This window comes from Mchenga conophoros, linkage group LG4 (assembly GCF_057382185.1).
Source record: "Mchenga conophoros isolate Kocher_MC1m ecotype Shallow Benthic linkage group LG4, M_conophoros_male_GT1.1, whole genome shotgun sequence".
NCBI lineage: Eukaryota > Metazoa > Chordata > Actinopteri > Cichliformes > Cichlidae > Mchenga > Mchenga conophoros.
The window spans coordinates 2,193,542-2,200,924 of record NC_140529.1 but is presented as its reverse complement, the minus strand read 5'-3'; positions in this window follow the sequence as shown (position 1 = coordinate 2,200,924).

The following is a 7,383-nucleotide window of genomic DNA, read 5'->3' as shown; positions in this document are numbered from 1 at the left end:
TTTCACCGGAGGAATCCACCTCAGGAACAATTCAGCATACAAAAAAAACCCTGACCTGTCAACGGACAGGGTCAGAAGAGCAATTCAAATATTAATTATGCTGTTCTAGCTATAATTCACGACTTAGGATTTTGTTTAAATCACATTCAACATAAATTTGCAATAAAAATACTCAAATTTGCAAAAATAAAACATTTCTCTTACACAAACTATGCATTAACCCAAGTAAAGTCAGTGCATATGCATATATGTCGCATAGGCGACAATTATTAATCAAACAATTGAGATTAATTCAGTTTCTCAACGATAAAATGTGAAACAGACGTGAACTAACTGAGACATACAACATGTGCTCACCGATCTCAGTGCATCACGGCCGAAGACAATGGCATGGTGTCTCTCGGTCGGAAAATGCAGGGCTCTAAATAACGTAACAGGACATGTTGTTTTCTCTTTAATAACCGTAATACGACATGAAGAAAAAAATAAACATAAGTTGCGCTTCAAGTGTTACCTTACTTCTGGAAGCAGATTGAGATGAACTTTCAGGCAGTTGATAGCAACCAGAGCTAACAAAGGCTAACAGTTTAGCTCCACGCGGTACTTTCTAAAGTCACCAGAAAAATGCAGCATTTGCCTGTTTACTCACTGTGGCTACTTTTAACATGAAAGGTAGCTGATAACCAGTGAACTTATGTGCAACACAGTTGGTTGCAACTTATATCTAATACTTTTTTCCAGCTCAAAAGCTTCAGTCTCTCTTTTCACCTGCCAGCACGCGACTACCTCCACACATAGCAGCAAACACAGAGCACGTAGGTGGGACATACAGCGGCAGACTGCTCTCCCATTGGTCAAAACATACTGGGACCTGTGCATTTCGATTGGTTGGGCAGGCTGTCCATCTCTCCTCATATCAGTCCTTAAAGTGGTACCCCCATTTTATGTGGGTTACACATGCTACTACACAAGTAGCCCCAGCAGGAGCGGAAGAAGGGACTGCTCTCACAGCTAGAGATTGATCAGGTACAACACACATGCTACAGCAAGGGGGCGGCAGGATGGCAGGTCAGGGGGATATATCATCACCCTCACCCGAGATTGGGTACCAAGCCCCAAGTGTGATGGAAGCAGGATCGCTTAGTGCGAGAGAAACGGACCTGAAAGACTGCATGAAGTACCTTCAGAAGATCGGAAGATCTACTAGATGGTGTGAATGCAGCACTACCGCTACGATACCATTACCAATACTAACTAGCTGATCTATACTACGGCAGCAGTGATCAGTGAGATGCTTGGCTACAAGCTAAACAGCCACAAGGAGCAGTACCCTCCATTGAGAAGGACACTAGAGGCTAAGATCAAAGTAGCATGGAGGGAGGTTAGCCAACTATCAGAGCTGGAGAAAGGTGCGACAAAGACAGTGCCTTAGAATTACAGCAAGCTGTCCAGCCTGTTACAGCAGCTCTGCTCATTCTGAGTTTCTTTCTTTCTTATCTTTTTTCTCGTAATTTTTTTATAACTAACGTATTAGTAATTAGACTCTGCAAATAATTAACAAATTTCCCACGTGTGGGACTAATAAAGGTTATCTTATCTTATACCTGAGTCCTTGGAAACTGCCAAGCAAAGACTCACAGCATTTGCCAGCCGTGTAAAGAGATACACCAGAGAGATTGAAGGCAGGAGAATAAACCAGCTGTTCTCCATGGAGCCAGCCAGGTGTACTCTCAGGGGCAGGGGAACAATATGAGAACAGCACCACCAAGGCTGGAGACGGAGCAATACTGGAAGAGCACATGGGAGAAGGATGGAACAAATAACAACAATGCTCAGGGGCTAGTGGATCTAAGAACAGACCAAATCAGCCTCCCTGAACACGGTCCAGTAACCATCACAGTGGCGCACATCCAAGAAAGGGGCACCGACGTGGTTCACGCCTACTGGCTGAAGAAGCTGACTGCACTCCATGAGCATCTGGCAGCACAAATGAAGCAGCTGCACACTGACGAGTGGCATCCGGAATGGCTAACCTCAAGGACCCCTAGAAGGGACCAGTCCCATTGAACGACCAGCCAATAACCTGCCTCAGTATCACAGGGAAGGTCCTATCAGGCATCCTAGCGCCTAAGATGAACAGGCACATGGCTCAATACATGAGTGGGCCACAGGAAGAAATTGGCAAGAATACCAGAGGCGCAAAACACCACCTACTGGTAGACCGAGCAGTGAGCCGAGACTGCAAGACTAGGCTGATCAACCCATGCCTGGATTGAGTACAAGAAGACCTATGACTCGATGCCCCACACCTGGATCCTGGAATGCCTAGAACTATACGAGATCAACAGGACCCTAAGGGCCTTCATCAGGAACTCAATGGGGATGTGGCGTACAACACTGGAGGCCAACTTCAAGCCCATAGCCCAAGTCACCTTCAAGTGCAGGATCTACCAAGAAGATGTCCTGTCCTCTCTGCCGTTCTGCATAGGCCTGAACACCCTCAGTGAGATCTCTTACAAGACTGGCTATGGATTCCAACTACAGAGTGGAGCAGTTGTCAGTCACCTCCTGTACATGGATGACATCAAGCTGTATGCCAAGAGTGAACAAGACATCGATTCACTGATCCACACTACCAGGCTATACAAAAATGACAATGGAATGTCGTTTAGACTGGAGAAGTGTAGTCAGATGGTAACAAAGAGAGGGAAGGTAGTCAGAACTGAGGGGATCAAACTACCAAAAAGCAACATTGCAGACACTGAGGACAGCTACAAGTACCTGGGGATCCCACAGGCAAATGGGAATTATGAAGAGGCCGCTAGGAAAGCTGCAACCACCAAGTACCTGCAAAGGGTCAGGCAAGTCCCAAGGAGTGAGCTGAATGGTATGAAGAAGATCCGGGTTATCAACACCTACGCCCTGCTCGTGATCAGGTACCCTGCTGGGGTAATAGGCTGGCCAAAGGAGGAGATAGAAACTACTGACATCAAGACAAGGAAGCCCCTGACCATGTATGGAGGGTTTCACCCCAAGTCCCGAACCCTGGAAGATGGCCTTAACCGACCAGTGGGGAATTTTTAAAAAATATATATTTTAAAATAAATACCCTCTCGCCCCTGCGGGCAGTTTATCCTCCAAGCTTGGGTCCTCTACATGAAGCCTGGGAGCTTGAGGGTCCTGCGCAGTATACAGTTATGCCGTTTGGGTTGCGTATTGCACCTGCTATATTTTAGCATGACATGGTCAGGGTACTTGCTGGAATGAATAACTGCGATGCCTATCTGGATGAGGTCTGACCATTAAGTTCAACCGTTTCCATGAAGCATCACTTACTTTAAACCTCACTAAATTTGAATTTGGCAAAGCTACAGTCACATACCTGGGAAAACGAGTGGGACAGGGATAGGTACGTCCAGTGGAGGCAAAAATTCAGGCTATTGTTGAGTTTCTGGCCGATTTCTGGGGATGTGTGGCTATTATAGAGGATTCTGTAAAAACTTCTCTAATGTTTTAACTCCCTTCACTGATTTGGTCAGCCCAGTGAAACAGTTTCTTTGGACTCCTGCTTGTCAGAAACCAATTTGGGACTGCTTGTCAGCTCATACGCTTCACAAAGCAAATGAGCACATGAGAAACCAAGTTACCAACATATCACTACCACATTTCACTAGCTGGGACCACATCCTAGGTAACAATGGGCAATGAGGGAGTATGAACTGGTCCTGCGGTTTGGGGAAGGCCTCGAAGGGGACTGGCAACGGCTCCCAGGCCGAGCAGATCCCCATGTACTAACGAGAAGTGAATGAAGGAAAGGAAGAGAGGAGAAGAGAGGGAAAGGGGAGTGGGAAGGGGGGGCATGAAAATGAGAACAGCAGGTATTGGTGAAGGGGGGCTTTTATAGCCTGAGGCTGGAGTGGGCGTGAAAGAGGAGTGGTCCCACTCCTGAAATTCAGATAATATCTCCACAACAAACTGGTGGAGAATAACAGACTTCAGTCCTCACATACACAGCAAAATGAGTAGATGCAACAGGTCCAGAGAAGCCTGAGAGGGCAGCCCAGCCCAGCCATCTCTCACAGCCCTGAGAGATGGCTGTTTGCTTGTTGATATTCCAGGCTCCGCTTCCCTTGGTAATCTTCTAATTTATGGGTCATATATCAATTAACAGTATCCTCTGCTCTTATTCATAATCACTTTCATCACTCACCTGGAAGTCACTGCCCTGAGTGCTCCAATTGCCACGTGGACCACTGTGTGCTTCACCCCCCACATCTTCTCAAGTTCCTCTCTCAGACGTTGTTATTTCTCTAGCTTGGTATTTCTCCAGACTGCATAGAGGGTCATTAACACTGCCCAAAAAATCTTTGGCTGCCCTCTGTCACCCCTGGAAGCTATCCCAGTTCTCCCTGTCCCAGGGAAACCAGAGCCATCACAGCTAGGTATCTGATCATCAGCATGGTGTAGGTATTGATTGCCTTGATCTTGTTCTTTCCATTCAGCTGACTCCTCAGGACTTGCATTACTCTCTGCAGGGATTTGGTTGTTGCGGCTTTCCTAGTGGCTTCTTCATGGTTCCCGTTTGCCTGTGGGATTCCCAGACTACTTTCCCTCTCTTTCTTACCACTCGGCAACACTTCTCCAATTCGATTGACATCCCAGTGTCGTTGCTGTAGATCCTCAAGTGGTGGATCTGTGAAGTGAGGTTTACTCTATTCACTCTTGGCATACAGCTTGATGTCATCCATGTAGAGGAGGTGGCTGACAATTGCTCCATTTCATAGTTGTTATCTATAGCCAGTCTTGTAAGAGATCTCATTGAGGGGGTTCAGGCCTATGCAGAACAGCAGTGAGGAAGGGACATTTCCTTGGTAAATCCTGCAGTTAATGATGTCTTGAGCAACTGGCTTGAGTGCCCTTTAGTTGTTGTTCGGCACATGCCCATTAAATACAGATAAAGGCTCTTAGTAGTGATGCGCGAATTATGAACGAATCGTTCAATACTCGAGAATCACTTTACTGACTCATGAATCATGATTCACAAGCCCAACTAACTCACTGACTCATCCCTGTTGCTGTTAGCAGCAATATATCTAGCTTATAATTAAAATTTTGGAGAAAAACAACATCCAGTATCTTAACAAAAAAATTTCTGCTCTGAACTGGAAGAAAAAAACCCTGAGTAGAAGCTCACATCAAGACAATAGCTTCTCGGTTCACAGTAGCATCGCTCTGCTAACATGCTAACAGCACATTTGAGCTACTCACCCCCTCCCTTCCTGTGCTGAATCGTAAGCCTAAGCGAATCACTCAGGACTCACTAACCTCCTCCCTCCTGTGCTGAATCATGTCCTGCCATTAATTAATTCTTCGATCTTAAATATGATCAACCTATCTCTAATGATCGGCTATGTACCACAGGCCTTCAAGCTGGCTGTAGTTAAACCTTTACTCAAAAAGCCATCTCTAGACCCAGCAGTCTTAGCTAATTATAGGCCAATCTCCAACCTTCCTTTCATATCAAAAATCCTTGAAAGAGTAGTTGTCAAACAGCTAACAGATCATCTGCAGAGGAATGGTTTATTTGAAGAGTTTCAGTCAGGTTTCAGAGCTCAGCACAGCACAGAAACAGCTTTAGTGAAGGTTACAAATGATCTTCTTATGGCCTCTGACAGTGGACTCATCTCTGTGCTTGTCCTGCTAGACCTCAGTGCAGCGTTCGATACTGTTGATCATAATATCCTATTAGAGCGATTAGAACATGCTGTAGGTATTACAAGTACTGCGCTGCAGTGGTTTGTATCATATCTATCTAATAGACTCCAATTCGTGCATGTAAATGGAGAGTCCTCTTCACACACTGAGGTTAATTATGGAGTTCCACAGGGTTCAGTGCTAGGACCAATTCTGTTTACATTATACATGCTTCCCTTAGGCAGTATCATTAGAAGACATAGCATACATTTTCACTGCTATGCAGATGACACCCAGCTCTATCTGTCCATGAAGCCAGATAACACACACCAATGAGTTAAAGTGCAGGAATGTCTTAAAGACATAAAGACCTGGATGGCCGCTAACTTTCTGCTTCTTAATTCAGATCAAACTGAGGTTATTGTACTCGGCCCTGAAAATCTTAGAAATATGGTATCTAATCAGATTCTTACTCTGGATGGCATTACCTTGGCCTCCAGTAACGCGGTGAGGAACCTTGGAGTCATTTTTGACCAGGACATGTCCTTCAACGCACATATTAAACAAATATGTAAGACTGCTTTCTTCCATTTGCGCAACATCTCTAAAATTAGAAATATCCTGTCTCAGAGTGACGCTGAAAAACTAGTTCATGCATTTATTACTTCCAGGCTGGACGACTGTAATTCATTATTATCAGGATGTCCAAAAAACTCACTGAAAAGCCTTCAGCTAATCCAAAATGCTGCAGCAAGAGTCCTGACAGGGACTAGAAAGAGAGAGCATATTTCTCCTGTTTTGGCTTCCCTTCATTGGCTTCCTGTTAAATCCAGAATTGAATTCAAAATCCTGCTCCTCACATACAAGGTCTTAAATAATCAGGCCCCATCTTATCTTAATGACCTTGTAGTACCATATCACCCTATTAGAGCGCTCCGCTCTCGCTCTGCAGGCCTACTTGTTGTTCCTAGAGTATTTAAAAGTAGAATGGGAGGGAGAGCCTTCAGTTTTCAGGCCCCTCTTCTGTGGAACCAGCTTCCAGTTTGGATTCGGGAGACAGACACTATCTCTACTTTTAAGATTAGGCTTAAAACTTTCCTTTTTTCTAAAGCATATAGTTAGGGCTGGACCAGGTGACCCTGAATCCTCCCTTTGTTATGCTGCAATAGATGTAGGCTGCCGGGGGATTCCCATGATGCATTGAGTTTTTCCTTTCCAGTCACCTTTCTCACTCACTATGTGTTAATAGACCTCTCTGCATTGAATCATATCTGTTATTAACCTCTGTCTCTCTTCCACAGCATGTCTTTATCCTGTCTTCCTTCTCTCACCCCAACCAATCACAGCAGATGGCCCCGCCCCTCCCTGAGCCTGGTTCTGCCGGAGGTTTCTTCCTGTTAAAAGGGAGTTTTTCCTTCCCACTGTCGCCAAAGTGCTTGCTCATAGGGGGTCATATGATTGTTGGGTTTTTCTCTGTATCTATGAAGCGCCTTGAGGCGACTTTTGTTGTGATTTGGCGCTATATAAATAAAATTGAATTGAAAATTGAATTGAATCATAGAGCGAGCGAACGAATCACTCACTCGCTTACCCCCTCCCCCTGGCTCACAGCTCAGTGGACATTTAGATGAGAAAATATATATTTAACACATTTAAGGAAAATACTAATAAAATAAAAATACACAAAAT